The 24314-nt window shown below is 44.5% G+C and overlaps 1 protein-coding gene across 8 annotated transcripts in view; it reads left to right on the top strand.

The window, feature by feature from the left end:
• HIVEP3 (HIVEP zinc finger 3) overlaps positions 1-24314 on the top strand; it is a 451785-nt gene that overhangs the window by 83575 nt on the left and 343896 nt on the right. For 6 of the 8 annotated variants that reach the window (XR_006780076.2, XR_015726225.1, XM_045799842.2 and 3 more), the window contains exon 2: positions 9197-9308. The gene's annotated coding sequence lies outside the window, so the exon portion shown is untranslated. The other 2 variants (XR_015726224.1, XM_045799841.2) reach the window with 2 other exon arrangements.

The following is a 24314-nucleotide window of genomic DNA, read 5'->3' as shown; positions in this document are numbered from 1 at the left end:
GAAGCTTGTTTAGTGCTATATCACATTCCTTTTGCGCTAGAAGCTTCCAACACAGAAAGGACTCCTCCAATCACTTGGCTTAATGCTTCCTTAGAAGAGAATTCTTACCAACATTGGGTTCTCCTGGTTCTTGAACTCAAACTCAGTCTGGCAAGGCCATATCATCGTCTGGGAGAAAAACTAGAGTCAGACTCCAGGAGTTGGTTAGCTGAGCAGTCTCTGCCTCCAACTTTCTGGCATATTAGAAAGCCCTTGTCCCTGTATCTTCCAACTCCATTTCTTGTTCTGACTTTAGCCGATGGTATTTATGATGTACTGTTAATAGACTGAATCTATGGATGTGATTTTTAGACTCCTTCATCTGTTAGAATGTCTCTATATAACATTTGTCCTGTTGGTATCTGGACCTGGCAAAATTTGATGAGACCACAGCTTTCTACAGCTGAAGCCAGCAGTAATTCTTCACTAGGATTGTCAGAATTACCTATGGAACTTCAAAGATGTACATATACCAAGGCCTTCCTGTAGAAACTTGGGAGTACTTATATTTTTCCAAAACTCGGTAGGAATTTTGATATGCGATCTCAAGCAGGATCCTCAGGCTGCCAGGGACTTTAACTCACATATTTTCTTAGTTTATCTTAATATACCTTTTTGTTGTTGTTGTTCATCAATTGATGACTATTCCATTTAGGGTATTGATTCTAAACAAGGTCAGATTTTTTCCAGTTGTAAAAACACCCCTACTGAAGAGTCTGTGTACTTCCTGGTGACAGTCAGCATCTGCTATGGATCCCTGAGGTCTCTGATGCGCCGCCTCACATCTTAAGGTTTAAGTGCTCCAAGGTTTTGTTGTGAGTGAGTGTGTGTATGTGTGCACATGCTTGTGTGTACATGTGTATATGTGTGTGGATGTGTGACTTTAGATCCCAAATGATTTACTTTTAGGTAAGCAGAAGCAAGAAGGGGGACACCCCTTGGCCTTATCTGGGTTTTTTCTGCATTGGAAACCATCCCATGAAGGCCCCCAGACAAGCTGAATGATGTAAAAAGAAGAAGGCCTTGAGCCATCCTAGGGTGTTGTTGCACTCTAACCAGTGACATCTTCTCTAAGGAATTTGGAAGAAAACCACCATTAGCTTCATTACACTGTCATCTTAGGCATCACACAAAGGGTCATCTGACCTTACCTCTGGTGGGCATGTCACCCTTTTAGGCATGATTTGGTAACTTATTTTCTGCTTTTATCATGATATCTTCCTTCTTTATCTTTGGAAGAGGAAAAAGCATGAGGTGGGAATCAAATGAACCTAGGGTTTAATCCTCATCTGATGATTATTGCATTTGCCCTCAGACAAAGAACAGAAGCCTCACATTCATTCTCTGCAAGCTAGGGGCGAAATCTGGCTTAGGTGGTTGTGGTAAGGATAATATATCCCTAGTTTACAAATAAAGATATCAAGGCAAGAAAGGTTTAAGCAATTAACTCAAGGTCCACAGAGTTTGAACCCAAATGGTCTGACACCACTCAGAACCTACCTGCTCAGTCCTTTTGCCATGCAGCTCTACAGAGGGCCAACATGAACCTACTTCTTGTCTGTCTCAAGATGACCCAGTGTAGAGGTTTACGAAAATACTATCTAGTGTCCTACATCGGACAATTCTTGAGTTAGGTGCTTGGAGTATTTTCATCTTTGACCGTGAGCCTGGCAAGGAATGCTGGCAGCGCACTCTTCAGGTGGCCAAAAAGGGGTGGGTGTTCACATGGACTTACGCAAAGAGGGATTTGGGTGGGCTATGGTTTTCTGCCTCAGCAGGAGGTGTTTGCAGTTATTGCTTCAAAAAGTTAAAATTACTACTTTAAAAACAAACGAACAAATGAATGAACGAATGAATGCATGAAATATTTACTAAATGACATAACAATGGGGAAATTCCCAACAGGGTAACTAGAACATAGTGAGCTCTTCATAACTACTCATCTCCATCCTCTCCTCCTCCTCCTTTATTTGAATTTAGCTTAATCTCTTATTTCCTTCCCCATAAACTCAGGTCACTGTCCTTTCCATTACATTATTCTTTATCTCAATCAGGTGTTGATGAACACTGATTTTTAGGGTGCTACAACTAAAGTGCCTTTCGAAGAGTGCTGTGAGATGAGGAAGGATGGAAGCTACTTGGGATGACAGAATTGGGTCCCAGATGTCAAGGTGAAATGACGGACTGATTCTCACACTGTGAAATATAATGGAGCTAAATGGAAGGTCTTGTGATGGGGCCCAGAAAATTAACTGCACGAGTGCAGAATGGGGGAGACGTGTGGCTTAGCAGCCACAAATATGAAAAATAATTGGGAGATGAAATCAATAGTTATATTGGTTAGGGCATAGATTCAGTTGCTGTCATAGACCTAAAATAACAATGGCATATATAGATGAAAATGAAAAAAAAACAAAAACAAAAACAATGGCGAAAATAAATTCTCTCACAAACTGAGAATAAGCAGTACAGGGTGAAACGACAGCACCAGAAACCCAGGATCCTTCTATCTTATTGCTCTGCCAGCCTTCATACACAAGGCCATCAGGTTCACATTTCCAGTCACTGGGAAAGGGGAGAGGGAAGGGAGGGCGTTATTCTTCCCTTTAAGAGCAGGAGTAGGATATTCTGCAATTCACATCTGCTTAAATCCCATTGGCTAGAACCTAGCCTCCTGGCCACACCTTCCAACAAGGCAGGCTGGGAAATGTAGTCTTTAACTAGTAGTTTTGCTCCTAGCTAAAAAAATTACTGCCAGGTAAGGAGAGGAGAATGGATACTGATTGAACAATTAAGAGTCTTGCAATTAAGTCAGTATGATATAATAGCGCAATTTGTTTGCAAAAAAAAAGTCTTGGGCAATATTACTTTGTGTTGATAAAAGTATAATATCTTCTAAAACTGGGGTTAGCAAACTTTTTCTAAAAAGAGCCAAACAGTAAATGGTTTAGAATTTGCAGGCCATGTATGGTAACAGATTGTTTTCTGCTTTTTTAAAAGAAGATTTTATTTTATTTATTTATTTATTTATTTATTTATTTATTTATTTATTTGAGAGAGAGTACGCAAGAATGGGGGAGTGGGGAGAGGAGGACAGAGGCAGAAGGAGAAGCAGGCTCCCCACTGAGCAGGGAGCCCATCGCCCAGTGATCCCAGGATCCCAGGATCATGACCTGAGCTGAGGGCAGATGCTTAACCAACTGAGCCACCCAAGTGCTCTGCTTTTGTTTTTTACTCCTATTCCAGAACAATGATGGTGATGAGTCTGGGACTAAACCCTAAGATGTATTAAGAATGTGTTCAGCGTTGGTAATCATGATGGGAAAGCACTCTGGATGAATTTGCAAGTACAATTATCAAAGGCATTGTTTAGTTTTAGTTTGGAGAAGCTAAGATTCTTGATGGCCTTGTCTTCAGAGATTTGAATGATCCTTAAGTAGTTAGTGCGTATCCAAAGGGAAGAGCTAGAGTCAGTGAGAGGACTACTAGTGACAGACTGCAGCCCAGCATAAGGAAGGACTTTCTCATTCATGGAGCCTTTACCACCAGGCACTGTTCTAAGCACTTGACATAGATGGGCTCACTTTGTTCTCAACAATCCCATCAGGTAGGTGCCATTCTTACCTCTACCTTCTGGGTGAGATAAAGCAGCATTAGAAGGTTATATAACATGCCGAGGCATGCATGCTACTAAGTGCTAGGGTCGTAGCAACTACAACTCTCTGCTGCTTACTCCCATGCAAATTAAATGAAATTAAGTAGGTATAGAGTTTAGCAGCACCAGGCGCAGGGTAAGTGTTGTTGCAGGCGATAATCATTATTATATCCCCTAGGAAGTACTCTTTCTCTCATCGTGGTGTCTATATTGGTTTCCTATGGCTACTGTAGCAGATGACCACAGACCTGGTAGCTTAAAACAAGGTATTAATTTGCTTAGAGTTCTGGAAGCCAGAAATCTGAAATCAGTTTCACTGGGCTGAAATCAAGGGGTCATCAGGACTGTTCTCCTTCCAGAGCCTCTGGGGGAAGACTCGGTGTCTTGCCTCTTCCAAGCTTATGGTAGCTTCCCAGTTTGTGGCCATATCACTCCAGTCTCAGCCTCTGTGGTCACATTGCCTCCTCCTCTCTGCCCTCCACCTCCCTCTTATAAGGATCCTTTGATTACATTTAGAGACCTCCCAGATAATTCAGGATAATCTCCCCATCTCAAGATCCTTAAATTAATCACACTTTTTTTTAAAAAAGATTTTATTTATTTATTTGACAGAGATAGAGACAGCCAGTGAGAGAGGGAACACAGCAGGGGGAGTGGGAGAGGAAAAAGCAGGCTCCCAGCGGAGGAGCCTGATGTGGGGCTCGATCCCAGAACGCCGGGATCACGCCCTGAGCCGAAGGCAGATGCTTAACGACTGTGTTACCCAGGCGCCCCCACATTTTCTGCCACATAAGTTAATAGTCAGAGTTTCCAGAGGTTAGGAAGTGGATATCTTTGGGGTCCTACCACAATGCTGTTTAAGCAGAGGGTGGATAACCACATTATTTTCTTAACACTATAATGAAAAAACCCCCAACTTTATAACATTCTATGATTTATTGATCAGTCATAACATCCACTTCTTCTTGTGTTTTTTTGTGAAGATAGAATATATTTCGTATAAGGTAGGATTTAGAAGTAATATTTTTTAAAATAGCTACAGTCTGACATTATTTATTGAATAATACATTCTTTGCCCCATTGATTTAAAATTCACTTTTCAGCAAATGCTACCCTTGAATCTGTTACTTGACTTTATTCATTTCCGTTAATCTATTTTGTAGATTTCTACATCTGTGCTATATACTGTTTTATTTACTGTAGTATTAGAGTATATATTTATAGTTGATAAATTCAGTACCCCCCCCCCCCAATTCTTTTTTCAGTTTTCTTGGCTAATGGTCTTCTGCTGTTTTCTTTGTCATTCTGTATTTCAACTTAAAAAACTTTCTTATTATCATTTTAATGTGGTCCTGGGAAGAGAGGAGATAGATGGAATTCTAATTGTCTGCCTTCCGTAATGATCCTCTCATCCTATTTTTTATTCTAGTGATTTTACGTACTCATTTTTATTGAGATTGTCCTTTTTCTGTTGTTGAAATCATATGAAAGTTTAATTCCAGACATCTAATATTTCAAAACTTCTCACAATTAAACTTTAGAACCACATTATCAATTATTTTTATACTTAACCATACATTTTATTGGCTTTATTCCTCATTACATTTTCTTACATATCTTCTCTCTTCTTGAGTTCATTTTTCTGGCTTTTTTTTTTTCTTGGCCAGAATAAATCTTTAAGTAATTTTTAAAAAATTCAATAAAGGGGGGCGCCTGGGTGGCACAGCGGTTGGGCGTCTGCCTTCGGCTCAGGGCGTGATCCCGGCGATCCGGGATTGAGCCCCACGTCAGGCTCTTCCGCTATGAGCCTGCTTCTTCCTCTCCCACTCCCCCTGCTTGTGTTCCCTCTCTCACTGGCTGTCTCTATCTCTGTTGAATAAATAAATAAAATCTTAAAAAAAAAATTCAATAAAGGGTTTTGCGGTGATATAATTTCTGTGTCTTTGAACATGCCTTTCTTTTTCATCACATATGAGATAAATTATAGTTTGGCAGTTGGTAGAATTCTTGAGTTACAATAATACTCTCTTAGAATTCTGTAAAAATTGCGCCACTGTCTTTTCTCAGAGCATTGAAGATGAGACGTATGATATCAGTGTGATTTTCTTTTCTTTTAAGCAGCCTGATTTCTCTCCCCTATCAGGAAGGTTGTAGTTGTTTCTCCTTGTTCTTGGGGTATCAGCCTACGTCTAGACTTGTGTGTTCTTTCAGTCACACTGCTGCCCAGCACTTAGACTTATGTGATATAAGGCCTGAGGTCTTTCTTCAACTCAAGGAAACGATCTTCTCTTTCTTCCGTGATTATTGCATTCATAAACACTGCTGTCTCTTTCTGGAACGCCTGTCAGATTAATTTTGGGTATTCTGGGGCTCTCTGTTATATCTTGTATCCAAGCTGATTGCTTAACTAACCTTCTTTTTGTCCACCTCCTTTTCCTTCTTCTCCTCATTCTCAAATGACCTGGGGTCTTGCCCCAGTTCAGCCTTTGACTTCTACCCATATTAAGAATAAATTTTCCACTTTCCAAAGATGCTGTGGAATGACTGCCATTCCATGTGGAGAGAACCAGCTTAGTTCCTGATGTCCTTTCATTTGCTTCTGAACTGATGCCCATGACCTTTGTTCACTGTCTGATCCTCTGAGCTTGGGAGTTTCTAGGACCCTTTTCTGGAAACCTGTGCACTTTCTTCTTAGGAGGTCTGTGCAGAACCATGACTTTGTCAGCACTAATCAGCTTTTCCTTACCCACATCCCATCTACATTACATCACCCTCATATTTTCCAAAATGTCACCTTTATTGATGGCATCTTTCTGTGGTTTCCAGCATTGCCACTCATATTTTGGTTATATAAATTTTGGGGGGGGGGAGTGGCAGGAAATGTATGTGTCCAATTTACCATCCCAGAGACCCAAAGCTCCAGAGTGGAAATAGAGGGGAATGAAGCATCATATGGATTCTGGACCAAATGACCTTTCAGCCTCATCTAGCTCTTGGAGGTTTTTCTCTAAAGTCTAAAGAATAAAACAGCATAATTAAAGGTTTGAGAATCATCTTTCACAAAAATGTTCCGAGAGATAGGGTTTAATTTGATCAGGAGAACAGAATGAGGTGAGACAAATGGTGAGTCACATTAAACGTGCTGAAGATAGGGCAAGAGGGACCAAGCTTAAATTACAGCCACGGTGACTCGGGTTGGTCACTGCGAAGACCATTTGACTTTTAAAAAGCTGTGTGATATCATAAGGCATTGCAAAGCCAAGTGAAGAAGCTTCCTTCCTTCTCTGGTAGTTTTCTGGAGGGTCAGAACTGTTCTGCTTAAGGGAAGAGGGTGAACTGAGCTGCCTTCTGGGTTCCCTGACAGCCTTGGGATATGATGATTATGACACCTCAGTGCAGGTGATGTTGGATGGGGAATAAAGAATGGCAGCAGATAAACTCCCAAGGGTGAAAAAATCTTGTCTTCACCCAGCCTTACTGATTATTATTATTTTTTTAATGTGAGAGACTGTTTTTGTCAGGAACACTTTCTCCAAATCTTTAAAACTGAATGGAGACATCTTTAGTTTCTTCCCCAACATGCTGGGAAGAACAGGAATTTCAGCGGCTCCCTCTTTCCCTGCAGCTGGAGGCAGCTCTGGCTCCCAGCGTGGCTGGAGACTCTGTCCACATCCCCTGGCAGTCCCCTCCCCCAGGGCTGGGTACAGAGAGAAGCTGGGAGAGGGCACGGGGCCAGACTCGGGAAAGGAGTGCCGGGCTCCCTGTGGTAGGTCTGAGCCTTGTCACATTGCCTCCTGGGCTCAGGTCGCTGGTGGCCTCGGGAGAGCCAGTTCCAACCTGTGTGGCTGGTGACATTTCCGGCTGCCAGGGCCCAGCCAATCAGGGACGGGCCCAGCTAGCTAGGGCGATGACACATGAAATATGATAATTTTCTGCTTTAAAGAGCCCTGGAAGAGAGGAGAGAAGGGAGCGTGTGTGTGTGTGTGTGGCTGGGAGGGCTCAGCATAGGCAGCGCCTGCCATGAGTTGGGAGGGGGACAGCGCATTGGTTTTAGTGGTTTGCCAAGGGAAAGAATGGGCCCTGATGCTAGGGCTAGAGGGACATGGTCCAGGGAGTGCCTGTAGGAACCCCAGGGTTGCTCTTCAGGTAAGCTGCTGCTGCTGCTGCTGCTGGGTGGGGACCAGAGGAGAAGCAGCCAGTGCCATTCTGGAGCTGGGGTGAAAAAGAAACTGTAAAGGGCATTTTCCTTCTATCCAAACATAAGTGAGGTTAGGAGTGTTGGTTCCTTCTCAGTGCTACCTCTTTAAAAGCCAAAACAAAACTGGAGCAAGTACCATCTGGGTGGCTGAAATACTTAATGAATAATTAAAAAAAAAATTGGGGCTGGGATTACCTCCCCCTCCCCCACGGCATTTTTCTACCTCTATGCTCAATCTAGCCCTGAAAAAAAATTGTTGTTAACAAAATCTTGAAGAAAGACCTAAGTCTGAATCTTAGAAACTCTAAAGGTTCAGATGGTAGTTTTGATTCCAGATTGTGGCTGGAGAAAAAAAATGTCTTGGAATAAGATCTGGCCCTAGATCACATTATATTTTAGAAATAGTGCCGGAATGATCCTTTAGTTTGAGGACATGGCACCTGAGGCTGTGGGCAAGATAGGGCAAGAGTACCCTGTGGTTAACTCTTGAGGTGGCACAAGTCTCCGCTTCCTTCAGCCCCTTTGGCAAGCTTCCTGGTCCTCCAACAGCAGTGAGGGGCTTGCAAGGGGTGACAGGCGTCCCCTGCATTGTCTGACCCTGTGAATATGTGTGTTCAGAAGGGAAGGATCATAGTGTTTACATAACATGCTGATTAGTCACTGAGAAGCCCATCACTGCAATAAATATGTATCTCCAGTATTATACCTTGCATTTGCATTCTCTCTCTCTCTCTTTCGCTGTATTTTGTTAAAAAGCTGCAGATAAATGAAATCATAATCACTTTGTGCAAGCCTGCCCTGTGGCTTTAGGCAGGGGACTAGCCTCCCGCGCTTGGAGGAATAGCTATTCAGAAGTGATAATTGGTGTACTGTATCTTTAAAAGGTTAAAACCCCTTTCAAAAAAGGGTCTGGACTCATAGTGGAAAAGACAAGCTAGGCATGGGTTGGCTCTGGATTCAGCAAACAGCTGCTGATTAGATTCTGTGTCTGCGGGCTGAATTTATTCCGTGTTTTTCAGCAGCAGGAATTCAAGAGGGATGCTACTGTTTGGGTTTCTGATCGTGATTTATATTTATTCAGAGGAATAACAGAGGGTGGATCTGGTCCCGGCGCGAGCATGCTCACAACCAGCCGACTCTCCCATTATCCAGCTGCCTAGTTTGGTGCTTCAATGTACATGTACATTCCGTGTGCATATGTGTGTCTACAAACACACATGCATGCCTGCATGGACATATGTATGCACACGTTATTTTTTAAGGACAAGTCTTTCAATAAGGTCTTTACCCCTTACTTGAAACAGGTGTTCATGAAAAAAATGCACAAAATCCCGACTGGCCGGAATAATTCATGAAGAAGGGGCTGGATCCGTGGGTCAGAGAACACAGGACCAGTTTGCCATCCCAAGGCCGAAGGTAGGGGACTCTGGATTTTTATTCGGCGGATGGATTCCTTGCGCTTGGTTTTATTTACTGTGCTTTTGCCTGCGGCCGCCACGGGGAAGTGGAATAGCGGGCTGCGATTCCATCTTGTCGTTGCCTTTCTTGGGCAAGGTGTCCGGGTGGGCGGCCGCGCGGCGTGCGGTGCCCTCGGTGGGCTGAGCGGCTGCTCGGCCTGGTGCCGGGGGAGCGGCGCGAGCCTCAAGTGACCCCCGCGCGTCAATCCGGCGGCCGCGGCTGTAACCCTGTGCGCGCCGCGCGCTCCCCGCTCGCCCGCCGCCGCCCCGCACCCGCGCCCCGGCCGCCGGCTCGCTCCGGAGCGTCCGCGGCCCGGCGATCGCCTCGCCGCCGGCACCTGCGCTTCCTGCTGCTGCCCTGGCTGTCGCCCCGGGATGGTTCAGGGCGACCCGAGCGGTCTCTGCTGCCGAAGAGGAGATTGGGGGGCGGGGGGGATGATGGGTGCCAAGGCAGAGGGAGAGCTTTCCCTTCTCCCCTTCACCGACCCCCCCCCCCCATGTTCCTAAAGCAGAATCGCAGGCTGTCTCCCCTGCAAACAAAACCAAACAGAAACCAAACTCCTGCTCTGTTGGGGATTCTTGCCTTACCGCCAGCAACGCGGGTGCCCCCCTCTCCAAGCTGTGCCCCACATTTGACCATCTTTTAAAATTAGAAACACTGGTGGTGCTGAATGGCCCCGGCTGAGACTGCACGGGCTGCTGGGGACTGCTGAGCGTGGCGGACAGCCTGAACCCGCATAGCCTCGGACCTAAGCGGTGTAGAGGGGCTTGGAGGCCGGGCGCTGGTTTCGTTGAACGTTGCAGGTCAGGACAACTTCTGTGGCTCGGCCCTCCCTTGAACTTTGGGGACAGCGGCTGCAGGCAGGAGGGTCTGCTCTGGCAGCCCTTGGCATTGTCACAGCAGCAGCCAGGTGCCCCCCTGCCCCCACCCAAGCCACATCGTGTGCTTCGGTTGTGGGTTGTGTTAAAACTGGCTAGCTTTTTGGGCTTGGGGGTGGTGGTGGCAGAGAATGGTGTGTGCGCTGAACTGATCTCCAGGGAGCCTTCTCCAGCCCTGTCTGTATGATTATGTAACCTCAACTAATGATCAGACAGTGCACCCCACCGAGCAGCTCCCCATCATTTCCCGGTCCTCCCCCGGACTGAAGGAGTTGGGTCCCACACTTTAGATGTTTTTATGTAACTGTGTGTATGCTGGGGGCAGGGAGAGTGCCGGGGGAGGTGGAACAATTTGAGCAACTTCTGGGAAACACCCGGAAGCAAAGACCACGTGTTTATGGGGGACAGGGTGGCATTGGCTTGGGGTTGCTGTTGATCTGAAGACCCTCCCACATCCCTTTCAGCTGGTCATTGCTTGTCTGAATTTTCCTTTGGTCATTCCACCCCTCTTGAACCCTGTAGAAGGTTGGAATCACCCCTGTAGGGCCCCTAGGTTCCTCACTGAACGGAGAACAGGAGCCTGAATCCAGGCTCACTTGCTTTAGGTCCCGGCTGTTCTTCATGCTTCCCAGAAGGAAGGAGTTTCTGCCCTGCTGGGGTTTCAGTTTTGCTCTGGGGTTGGGCCACCCTGTGGGGCTTGAGAAAACCTCAGAGGCTGGCTGAGCTGCTTGGCCTTTGCTCTTTAAAACTGTGATGACTTTGGCAGAGGCCGGAGACCCTTTGCATTCTTGCATTAAAATGTTGTGGGTTTTTTTGGGGGAGATAGGAGAATGGCTGTCCCACGGAGATATGGATATCCGCAGGAGGAGGGGAGGTGTGTATGACACTTTACTCTCTGTTGTTCCTTCCCATTCTGTTTAGTGAAGGCACACAGAAGACCCAGAATAGTCACATGGGGCTCCTTTATCACACCCCTTAGCACTTCAGCCTAGGGCTGCTGGGTAGACTTGTTCATTTGACGGGAAAGTCTGGCCTCTTCAGGCTCACGTTGTCCCCCCTGCCCCCAGCACCCTGGTGGGTCTGCCGTAGGGGCCCTGGTACGAGCGTGTACACACGGCAGCAGAACAGGCTGTGCTCCGCTGCTACTGGGCTTGGCTTGTCTCTGTCCATTGTGTTGCAGAGACGGCCACCCTCCTTGGAGTGGAGAAGGGGGTGCTGCCTTCGGGGTCCTGGCCAAGTGGGCTTTTGAGGCATTGAGTGTGTGAAAGTTCCCGGCAAGAAGAAGATGCATTTAGTCTGAAGTCCTGGCAGATTCCAGGCCCCAACTGGATGGGAGATAATGTAGAGAAAGCTGTGTGACAGCTGGATGGCTTTGAACTTGTCTCCCACTTATGCTCTGTCAGTTCCTGATGCCTTTTGGGTTCTTTCCTGTCTCCTCACTGTCCACCAGGGAGGCCCTGACATGCTGTCCTTCGTTCTGTTCCTGGGGGGATCAGAGCATGTTTGCAAGTCCACAGAAGCACAGGGAAGGTAGGGCGGGGTCACTGGCTGCACCAGCAGGCGGCGCTGGTGTTTCTGGCCAGGCTCGGCCACGTGTTGACCAATGTCGTGTTTCATCTGTGAAGTGGGTATCATCGTCATAGCCTTCCCAAGCCCACCGAAATATCTTGAGCAGAAAATGATACGGGTTGAAAAGTCACATGTGCTCTGCGCTAGCTGGGAGCAGGGCCACAGCAGAGCAATGTGGCACTCACATTTGCACAGTTTCACTCACCCGGTTGGGACCTTAGTGGTGAACCAGAGAGAGAGGCCATAAGGTCCATGAGCTACAGTCCGTAGATTTTGACCACTGCAGACATTTCGTATTTTCTTTCAGGAGTTTTCATTTATGTAAAGTTCTAAGGGGCTTTGTTTTAATTTGCCAAGTACCCCTAACAAATTGGAAGAGATTGACAGAGTACAGTGCAGGGGTTATTAAAGTTATTTTGATAAGTGCCAGTAAGAAGTACTGGTAATGTAAGAAACAGAAAAAAATAAAAAAAAGAAATACAATTTCAAAGGCACAGGAATTAAAAACATAGCATTTTACGGCTATCTAATACAAGTATTTAATGTAAGCAATGCGATGAAATTTTATGTATTTTGATAGGTCTTCCGAACTCTGTTTAGTAGCCCAGTCACTGATGCTTACGATGACCTTTATGCATCAAGAACAGTTTGAATGACATTCTCTGTGTCCAGTTTTAGAAGGCATGAGATTTTGCAGTATAACCAAGTGTTTTTTGTTTTTTGTTTGCATGATGCTTAAAGGAAAAAGTGCATTTATGATGGACAACAGAACCTTTGAGGTTTCTGGACAGCCACAGGCTTTCTGATCAAAATTATAACTATAAAGCACTCCTGTTGAAATTAATTGAGAACTTTATGACCTTTTGCTGAAATTTAGCAGGGAACCATTATGCTGGTATTAGCAGCGCTTATGTTCTAACATTTGATCTATAGAAAATACTGAGAGGGAAACCTGTCTTCTTGTGACCGAAGACACACTTAGAGTCTTCCCACTTGGTGACTTGAGAGCTGGAATTGATTGGAAGAGACCCGATGATAGAAAAGATGGAGCAGGAGAGGCTACCCCTAGTGGCATGCATCTCTTACGTCAGGGTAGGCACTGTGGACTCCCCACTACCAGTGTGCTGTTGAAAAACTAGTCAGAAAAATGAGTTCAAGATGTCATGGCAACACTCTGACGCTACACTGTGGTCTTTAAGCAATTCAGACACTGCGCTCAAAACTGGAAGGGTATCTGAGTTACACCAGCAGCGCTAAACTTTGCCTGACCCAATGCCTATTTCCTAAGTTAACAGTTTACTCCAAAAACAAATGCAATAGGAAAGACAAAAGCAGAGCACAGTGAATTGAAGGCTGACACTTTTTAAAGCGTATTTTTGAATCTCATACATATGTCAAAAATGTGAAGGCACTAATTTAAAGTATCAGAAGAGTATCTGTTCAGTTTCTAGGTGTACATAAATTCATCATTTTGGTAAATCTTTTGAAGACATTTTTGAACTCACTAAAAAAAACCCCCGCAAAACCTGTTGACGACAGGCCATTGAATATGATCAGAAATGCTGAGAATGGTCCAGAAGTTCCATATATATAAGCAAAGGGTTACTGATGTACTACGGTAGAGAAAGGGTATTCTCCACAATCAGGGGCTTGGAAGGCAGAGGAAGTACTGGTGGGAGGTGACCGAACCGCACCCCCCAGAGTGGGGAGGGTCCCGCGTGGGACTATGTGTTTGAGCCATAGATCAGGCTCGCTGGTAAAAGCCCTGGCTGCCCAGTGATGTCATTCTTCCCTCATTACTAAGTGCTACGAAATACCGGCTGTGGCTGGCGTTCTTGTGAGAAGAAGGTCAAGAGTGGGGCTTCACATCTACACACCTGTGCAGCGGAAATGCACTGAGAAAGACCCTCAGATCCGGGCAGTGAAGCCAGAGAGAAGCACAGGGAAGTTGGTCTCAGGAATCCTGGAAACTCTCTGAACGCACATGGGTCCTCGAATTGGGGTTCGGGGCCAACTTTTAAAAAAACGAGTAACGTGTGCTTGACTGATAAGCAAACAGTAGCGATGAAGGAAAGTAAAAGTAGTGTTTTAAGTACAGGATACGCTCTGCTGAGCGTCTGTCACAAAGGTGAGTCTATTCAGCCATTCATGGGACTCCCAGGCCTGGTGGGAGAGGCTGAAGCTATCTTAAGATCAGAGGCACCCTGATAAAGAGGAACTGATTGAATTTTAATAGGAGAAGAATTCTGACGTCCTCCTCAATCAAGAGTCATTACAGCAGACCCTTGACGTTTTCTATGGCTAGATCAACCATTGAGCAGAGCCCCAAACTTGCAAATGCAGAAATATTTGTATAGGTCCTTGACTTCCTTCTGAATCTAGTTTCTGGCCAGAGAGGAGAGATTCCCAGGAATATTCACGGGCCACTGATTACTTGCCTTTTCAAGGTGCACTCAAGGAAATAAAGCTTTGCTTACTTCCAGAGAGTTTCTGTTTTCCTGGCGGGGAGCTTCGACAAGGCTCCCTCTGTAGCGGAGAGACCTGCTCTGGCCCTGTAGCTTTGTGATGCAGCATTAACACTTGTGTTTCAGGAGAAGGAAGATTGTCAGGAGGGGTTGTTCGCAAATAGCTGAAAAAGTGAATGTTGAAGCTACAAACGGCAGGCATGGCTGGAGTTGCGGGAAAAAACACATGCATGCAGCCTCCTGAACTCCCTGCACTCCCTGGCCCTCGATATATACTTAATGTACTCTCAGAAACTTCCCCTGACTGTCAGCAAATCTCAAAGAAGAGAATTGGGGCATCACACAGCTGAGGCATATGGTAAAGGACTTAAAATGAGAGCATCACCACTGCAATCTAGCAAGAGAGACAGGACGGAGTCATTTGCTCCATGCCCTCATTTTAAAGATTTCAGAATTTGAGAAGATTCCAGGAGATTAAAAACAAAACAAAACAAAACAAAACCAACCAGCATTGTGATTATGATGACATTAAATAAAAGAGTCGGAGCGGATGTACTCTGGAGGCTGGGGCTTGCTGCACCTTGCTGGAGAGATTCTGGCAAGGATGCTACTGGAGTGGTTTGGGTGGAAGCTCTTAGAATTTTAAGTGCGTTTAAGAGCTCCACCAGTTACAACTGCGGAGATCCTCTTTGCCCAGCAACTAGAAGAGATGGGGCAGGAACCACAGCAATCTGTTATAGGAGTGTCTTCCTAAATTTTTCTCTATGAACCTCTTTTTAAGTAGCGTTGATAAAATAGCCACTAGATTCAAAAGAACACTTACAAAGTGTAGATAAAGGTGTAAAGGTGCTTACCAGTCGACTTACAAGAAACGTTACCTCTTACCTTTGAACAGTGATTCCCTGATCTAGCCTGTCCCGTCTCTTTCCTTTTGGGATAATCATTTTCTGGATATTTCTGTTTCTTTCCCCCATGCTTTTCTTTATTGTCTTACCCTCTTATGTTTTGTATTTCTACACAGTCTCTCTGGTTGCGTATGTCTGTGAACTTTATATAAGTGGAATTAGACCGTTGGTATTCCTGTGTTCATAGTTAGCCCACGCAGGCCCCCCCGGCTACACTGGTTGGCACACAAGGGAAATAATTCCGTATCTGTTGGTGGTAAATTGCTGATTACCTGACCCCCCCGTCCGCCCCTCCCCCCCCAGTGCCCTCATGAGACCTCTTCAAGTCCCTTCACCTTCCTGAAGGGAATCACACCTTGCCCAGCCCGGGATCTTGGGACCCAGCTCCCACATTGTGTTTGGGATCCCCTCTGACTGTGGCAACCCGCGTTCAATATTTCATTCCTGGATTTGTTCCTGTCGTTGAGTGTAACTGAAATTTTTTTCGCTTTGCTGAACTGTGATATTCCACTGAATGAATATATGGTGGTTTACATATCCTATGATTAACAGACACTGAAGTTACTTCCACTTTTTTTTTTGCTATTTTAAATTATGCTGCTGTGAGTATTCTTGTTCAAGCCCCCCCCCCCCCACCCCCGTGAACATGTATGTGAGTTTGCTAAGGGAATATACAGAGGAGTAGAATTACTGGTCTTAGACCGTGGGCCTCTTTAGTGCTACTAGACTAGTTCAAAATTAATTTCCATTATGTTGTGTGAATTTCACCCCAGCAAAAAAACTAATTTCTATTGTGTTTGACCGGTTTCTATACCCAACTGCAGTGTACAATTGTTCCTTTTGCTCTATATCCTTGCTAGCACTTTATGTCTTGTTGGGTATTGTCAGAAATTTTTGCCAGTCTTGTGGGTGTGTAATAGTATCATATCTGCTTTTAATTTGTGTACTTTTGATTACTCAAGAGTTCAGCATCTCTTCCTAGGCTTGTGGACCGTTTTGGGTGTGTGTGCGCGTGTGTGTGTGTGAAGTGCCTTTTCAAGTCTCTTGTCCATTTATTTAAAAATTAGGTAGTTTGGGGGCGCCTGGGTAGTGCAGTCGTTGAGCGTCTGCCTTCGGCTCAGGGCGTGATCCCAGCGTTGTGGAATCGAGCCCCACATCAGGCTCCTCTGCTGGGAGCCTGCTTCTTCCTCTCCCACTCCCCCTGCTTGTGTTCCCTCTCTCGCTGGCTGTCTCTGTCAAATAAATAAATACAATCTTTAAAAAAAAAATTAAGTAGTTTGTCTTTTTCTTATTTATTTGTAGAAGTTATTTATGTATGCTGGAAACTATTTCTTAGTGTTGAAAATAACTTCTCCTAATTTGTGGAATAGTTCTGGATCCTTTTTAGTATTTTTAGAGTGGCAGAAATTCTGAATTTTAATGTAATAAAATTTTATCAATCTTTCTTTTATCAGTGAACTTTTTGTGTCTTTTCAATGATGTCTTTCCCTATGGCAAAGTCATAAAATAGTCTCTTGTATTGCCTTTTAAAAGTTTTAGTTTTGCCTTTCATGGTTAGCATTTTCCCTTGAGAATGATGTTCTCTGTGGATTTGATATTGTTTATCAGGACGAGGAACTACCATTCTGCAGTAGTTTGCAAATTGTTTGTTTTTTTTTAAAATCACGAGTGGATCTTTTTAAAATACTTTTCCTGCATTTTTGGACAGAATTTATGTAATTTTTCCCTTTAATTTGTTAATGTCTGGTCAACTATTTTTCAGCGTAAAATTAATCTTGTTTTCCTAGAATAAACCTGACTCGGTCATGGTGGATTCATTTTGTTACATTGCTAGATTTGTTTTACTGTAACTGTGTTTAGAAGTTGTGCATCTGTGTTCATTCATGAGTGTATTGGACTGTGATTTTCATTTCTCATATTATTCTTGTCAGGCTTTTGTATCAAGTTCTGCTAGACCTGTGAAGTGAGCTATACAATGTTTTCTCTTTATCTCTTCTCAAAAAAAGTTATGGGGGCTGGGGTTCTTTCTTTCCTGGAGATTTTTAACCTCTGATTCAATAGTTATTGGTCTACTTCAAGGTTTTAATATTTTTTTCTGGAATTGATTTTGTAAGTTAGATTTTTTTTAAAGAATTTATCCATTTGTCTGAATTTTCAAAATTTTTACCATAAACTTATTTATAATATACTTTTTTACCCTTTTAAGCTCTGTAGCATTTATGGTGATATATCCTCTTTTCATTTATACTGTTGTGGCTTCTCTAATCTTTTGTTGAATACCCTTTTCAGAATTCTGTCTTTCTGATTAGTCTTTTAAAGAATCAGTTGTTGACTTTGTGATCATTTATTTTGTTTTCTAGTTCATTAATTTCTATACTAATTTTTATTATTTTATCCATTCTAATTTATTTAGGTTTGGTCTGTTGTTCTTTCTGAACTTCTTAAGTTGAATCTTTGACTTTTTTTCTGTTATGAACATTATAGGTTATGTATTTCCATTCAAACTTCATGACACATTTTTTGATATGTAATATGTTTGTGTCATTTGGTTCTAAGTATTTTCTGATTTCCTCTGTTATTTATTCTTTGCCTTAGAAGTTATGTGTACCTGTGTTTCTTCATGTCCTGACCTCTCTTTTTTTCCTTTGTTGTTACTTTTTTTTTTTTTTTGAGATTTTATTTATTTATGTGAGAGAGAGAGTGAGAGAGAACATGAGAGCAGGTGAGGGGCAGAGTGAGTCCTGTCCAGTGGGGAGCCTGATGCAGGACTTGATCCCAGGACCTCAGGATCATGACCTGAGCCAAAGGCAAACGCATAACTGACTGAGCCACCCAGGCACCCTGTGTTACCTTTTTGATACTGATTTCTGACTTAATTGTATCATGGTTGGTAAATGTTGTTTGTAAATTTTATTCAACCTTCTGTATTTATATTTGTTGAGTTTTATTGTGTGAGGCTTAGTATGTGGTCAGTTTCCACAATGTTGCATGGATTCTGTCATTGTTAGATACAGTGCTCTGTGTAACTCTACTGGGTAAAACTTCTTAACTCTGTTGTTCAAATCTTTTCTGTCATCACTGATTTTTGTCTGCCTGATCAATTAGTCATTCAGAGAAGTGTATTACAATCTCCCACTATGATTGTGGATTTTTCTTTCTCCTTATGGTTCTGCCAGTTTTTTGTTTTATGTATTTTGGGTCTTTATTAATATGTACCTACAAGTTTAGAATTGTTTTTATCTTTCTGGTGAATTGGATCTTTAATAATGGAGTGGCGTTTGTTTCTCTAGTGATTCTTTAAGTCTTTAAGAATTTAAAGTCTAATCTGACTGATATTAATAGAGCTCTGCCAGTTTTGCTTTGTTTAAGATTATCTGAGGGAGTCTGAAGTACATTCTTAAGAATTTTCTTATTTGAGGGTCTGCTGGTGATAAGTTCTCTGTTTTTCTTTGCTTGAAAATACAGTAACTTTTCCCTTGGTTTTGAGAGCTATCTTTTTGGGGTAGAATTCTAGGTTGACAGTTATTTTCTCTCCAATACAATGAAATCATTATTCAGACTTCTGTTTTCCACCATCATCTTTGAAATCTACTGTCAGTCTTGTGTTTCCTTTGATAATCTTTCTTTTTTTCTGTCACTACTTTTGAATGTTTTTTTTTTTTTTGTCTTTGGTGTTGGACATTTTCACAAAGATGCACCTGTGTGCATATTTCTTTTAATTTCTTGAACTTGGTGCCCATTAGACTTGCAGGATCCATGTGAGAGTATCATTTATCAGTCATGGGAAATTCTCTGCCTGTCTCCTCAGGCCACAAAAAATGAACCTCAAGGTCACTTTATTTGGCAGAGATCCTCAAATTGGCTTCAGGGCTTGGCTTCCATTCTGAGTTCCAGCTTTTACTTACTTTTCACTTCCTGAATATATCTTAAAACTTCCCGGCTCATTAGTCATTCAAAAAGATATTTTTCTATAGTATCCAGTTTTCTTTGTTGTTCAGTAGAATGGCTAATATTATCTAGTCCACAGGGTTTATAAGTAAAAGTCTACAGAGTTTTCTTTAATATCATAATAAACCTTAGCACTTGCTAAACGTGAAAGACTAGGCTGAGTCTATCGACAGGATATATGTATTTATACACATTTATTTCAATAGTCAGTCTATTCCATGATTCATTCAGTAGATATGATGGCTTGTTCTTAGTAATATAACCTTGCACAGGCACCTTCCAGGCTAAGATAGAAGACTAACCGGTGCTAGTGGATGGAGTATGGATGTTTTAAACCTGTCAGTAAGAGTCTTACCAGAATAAAAATGAGTGACATCGAGTGGTTAACACTTTAGCCTTTAAATGGAGAAGGTCATTGGCTGCTAGAGGATTAGTTCTTCTTTCTTGGTAACTTGGGAGAACTGATGGATTTTTAGCCGATTTTCAGTTCCACACATTGACTGTCCTATTCTGACAGGGCATTTCTTCTGGATGCAGCTTTTTTCCAAATCTGGAATGAGAGTTAATTAGGATTAGAGATGGTCTCTTTGCTTTTCCACTCACTAAGGGCTAAATGCTCAGAATTGCTACCTTTTCTCTTCTGGATAGCTGGGTTTTTTTGTTTGTTTTTCCCGTGGTGGGCCTAAGTCCCACCTTCATGCAATCTTATCTCTTCATTCTTAGATTGTTATTGAATGATAGGCCTTCCCACCTGGGTACCAACTGTCTTTTGGGAAAGAAAAAAAAAAAAAAGAAGTGCAAGCATCCAGTTCTCTAAGACTGGCTCTCTCATCTTCCAGCAAGCAGGACTTGGAGACAGCTGGCATCCCCAGACCCTCCCACTGCCCATGTGGCTGGGTTGCGCTTGGCTGAACTCAACTTGCATTCTTTTTGGCTGAGGGACTTCATAACTCTCTGTTGCTAGGAGGGCTTTGTCCAAGAGAGCCTTGACTGGTTACTCTCATGTGGTTTACTCCTGGGCAGGTGGGCCCTGCTGCTCACTTCCTGGTGTATTTCTGAGCGAGGGGCTTTTGGATTGTCATTGTCCCCTTCCCTTCCTGTGAGCCTACTAATGGTGGGGCATAGCAGATGGACGTTCCGGCTGCCACAGGCCCCCTGCAGGCCCACCGGAGGGAACCGTGCCAGTCTCTTCTTCTGTTCCCATTCCTGCTGCCTGCCTGCCCTGTTAACTTCTCTGTTCACCTCTCATTCGGCGAGGGCAGGGCTGCCCGTGGTGTTAGGGAGCCTGGCAGAAACTGACTGGGCGAAGGCTTTCTTCTCTCCCTCCATCCTTTCAAGGGTTTAAGATGGTAGGGGCTCCTCTTGCTGCTACCCCAGGGCAGTGTAGCATCTGCTTTCCCTGTTCCCTCTACCTTCTTTTCTCCCCTGCTGCAGCCCCTCACCCCTAACCCCGCTGCCAGAGGTTTTGAACAGAAGAATTCAAGGGCGAATGATATTTTTCTTGGACAGAGACAAATGACCACCCCTTCCTCCCAAGGCCAAGCAATTCTTGGAAAGGTGTTTCCTCTTTTTCATCTAATATATGCATACTTTCTATCTGGGAGGCAGAAGCCACAGAGGAGCCCAATGAGAGAGCCTTGTGGCCTTGCCAGCCTTCTCTGTGGGTCACTGGCCAGTTTTGCTGAACAGCTGCCCCCCTGAAGTAGGCTGGGAATCAGTCTCCCTGGATGTCTGATCATTCCCACTAATTTGTAATGGCAGTGCTGGAAATGCTTGGGGCTCAGGGGCCTGCCACCAGCTTGGCACGGACAGGGAGAGCGTAGGCTTTCAGGAGAGAAAGGAAAGGAGGGAAGGAGGGAGGGAAGGGGGCGAGTGAGGGAGGGAGGGAGAAGAGAAGCAAGGAAGGAGGGAAGGAGAGCAGGGAAGAAAGAAAGAAGGAAAGAGGGAGAGAAAGAAAAGGAAAAAAAAAAGAAATACGCAAATGAAGCAGAACATATATAACTTTCTCACTCCCGAACCCAGAACATCTCAGGCAGGACTGGATGATGTCAAGTCTCCTTTTGAAAATGAGCATAATGTACATATAATAAAATCCACCCTTTTATGTTACATTTCAGTGAGTTTTGACAGACATCTCCAGCCATGTAGCCACAGCACAGTCAAGATACAGAACAGCCCCGTCACTCCCTGGAAGCTCCCTTGTGCCTGTTTGCTGTCCATTCCTTCCTCCCACCCCCTGCCCTTGGCCGCCACCGTGCAGGGTTTTGAAATTAGAGTTCTGCCATTTCTAGAACTCCGTAGAGACGGAATCTTGCAACAGGTGCTTTGTGGCTCCTGACTGTCACTCAGGAGAGTGCTTCTGAGACTCGCTGCTGTCGTGTCCCTCAGCAGCCTGCTCTTGCAGGGCCCTGTGATACTCCCGCACGTGGGGGTGCCGCCACTCCTTTGTCCACTCACCTGCTGATAGACATTTGGGTTGTTTTCTGTTTTGGGGCTACTGAAAAAAAAAGCTCGACGCACATTCACAGACAGGCTTTTTGTGTATGTGTTTTCTCATTTCTCTTGCGTAAATACTCAAGTTTCTTATTTGTCTCTCCAGCAATTGGAGTGCCCATTTTATCTGTCCGTGCGCCGATCAGCCTGTCGCCAGGTGACCCCTTCTATTTCCCTTCTTATGAATGAGCAGGAAATAATAAAGAGATTTGGACACCACCCCCTGTGCCAACCCCTCCTGAATCCCCAGACACTGTGTTCTAATAGTCTACCTGTTTGATACCTGCACTAGACTAGAAACAATATGGCACAGGGATTGAGAGCACAGACATTGGAGCCGGACTGCCAGAGTTCACATTCCAACTCTGTCACATTCTAACTGTGGGACTATGGACAAGCTCCTTAACTCAGTTTCTTTATCTGCAAAATGGGTATAATAAGAGTACCTACTGAATGGGGTTGTGATATATTGATAGATAGATAGATAGATAGATAGATAGATAGATAGATAGATAGATATTCTTGACCCATAATAAATACTATGCTGTTGAATAACCTGACAAATAGGAATATAATATCAGGGTCTGGAACACACATGGTGAGATCTCTTCTTAGCAGCTCATGATGGGACCGGAGCAGTTCCCATCAAGCGCTCTATTGCCTGGCACCCCAGCACCCGAGCTCCCATCGGATTACAAGCGGGGCCTTCACACCGGTGACAGCACTTTTTTCCCCTTGTCATCTTTCAGCTCTTCTTCTAGCTGGGGCTCTAGCTGCTTCCTTTTAATTCTTGAATTAAAGTTCTGTTTTGGTTCTCTTGAGTGTTTATTATGCTTTGAAAAACATAACTACAAGTTGCAAGGGAATCCCACTTGTTTGCTTTGTTCCAGTTCCTCCCTCAGTTCTGGGTCCGTGCACACGAACCACGTAGGAAGCAAGGCCTGGAAAGACCCCTCCCGCACTCTGACAGCCTCATACCCTGGTTTGCGTGAATCCGCATGTATCACAGGCTTGAAGCCCTATTTTGATTAGAGATATGGCAACGGGGGAAAAGGCCCAGGTATATTTTCCTATAGTCTTATCAAGGATGTAACTGTCAGGACCTTGATGGTAGCCAGGGTTGTGGATGCCCACCCCTGACCCTGCCAGCCGGAACTGAAGCTCTCTTTGAGTGGTGACTCTCTTATTAGGGTGAGGGATATGAGGCCCACTGAGCCATAATGGGAAACGAAGACCTATCTAACAGCCCTATATTCCAGGACACTGTGTGGGTCTGCCCTTTTCCTCTCCAAGAATAAGATGAGTCTGGTGATGAAAAGAACTAGAGAAGCCAGAATGTGGGATTGATTTTTGATATTTGCCAAAGTGAGAATAATGCTTCCAAAGCAGAGTCTTCTGTGGGTCTGTGGGGAGTGTTTCTGGAGTCTGGGAGCTCTGAGTGGTACAATGTGGTAAGCACCTTTTACGGGACACTGTGGGTAAAGCACGGTGTTAATCTCAGTTGGTGCATGCTGGTGAGTTAGAAGATGACGGCCTTCTGCCCTGACAGCAGTGATTCCCACCTTGGAGTGTTCTGATTCTATTGGTCTAGGCTGAGTCCTGGGCAACTGGACTTTAAACACTCCCCCAGTGATTTTAATGTACAGCTAAGGCCAGGAAATGTTTTAGAGACAAGGGCATTGAGCCTTCAGAGGTCAAAGGCACCAGCTCAAGGTCATACATCTGTGAGCGGAGTGCAGGCCTGTGTGACTGCATTGCTTGGACTGGGCGCCCCATTCCGTGTGCTGATCAGAGAGGTGTCAGCACCTGCTCCTAGTGCCGGGCAGGAAGTGGTCAATAAGGACACAGAGATGCTGACGGCTTGCCCAGTGTTTCTGTGCTGACCCAACACTCTTTAGAGTCTGAGCACACGTGTGCTCTGAGTCCTAAAGGCTTCCAGGACAGAAAGTCGCTGGCCTTGGCTCCTGGCCCCCTCAGGAGAGGAGCGCGCCATCCACCTGCAACTCCTGGTCCGTGCCTAGGTCGGTCACATCTGGGTCCGAGAAAACAAGGGTGGGTTTTCTTGATTTTCTTTTCTAGTGTGATCCCATAGCCAGGCATGGGGTCTTAGTCCTTCCTGAGCAGAACAGGATGGGAGACAAGTCAAAAAAGTAGTGATCTTTTCCATCTCTTGCCTCCTATTGGAGGCCTCATATTCCTCACCCTAATAATAACTGCAGAACGGGACCCCCAGGAACTGAGCACTTACTGTATGCACCAGGCCCTGCTCTAAGGGCCTGACACAAATGATCTCCTTTTATCCTCACAGGAATCCTGTGCAGTAAGTGCTATGATTACTGCATTTTTCAGACAGGGAAAGTGAAGCCCAGAGCGTCCTGTGGCAGAAACGGGCACGAGCCCAGGGAGGGGGAGTCTGGGGCTCTCTCTTAACCCATCAAACTAACCTGCCTCCCGGGGATCCCGCTTTGCCTCGCGTTTTAATTGTTTCAGGACGGTCATCTGGTGAGAGATGAACTTTGAGCGAAGGAGGCATCTCTCCATCTCACCCTTTCTGGCACGGAGCTGGCTTCATAGCAGCTGTATTATCTGGTTGATGGGTTCTATTTTATTTCAGCTGATTTTATTTCTGAGGAGTCTGCGCTATCGCAAGGCCGTGATCGTCATAGGCATGTTCCAGGAACGTAATACGGGCTACTCCATTCTCTA

Source organism: Ursus americanus, chromosome 12 (genome assembly GCF_024610735.1).
Source record: "Ursus americanus isolate L20-20 chromosome 12, mUrsAme1.1.p, whole genome shotgun sequence".
NCBI lineage: Eukaryota > Metazoa > Chordata > Mammalia > Carnivora > Ursidae > Ursus > Ursus americanus.
The sequence above is the reverse complement of the archived record's forward strand: the minus strand, read 5'-3'. Positions and strand labels throughout refer to the sequence as shown.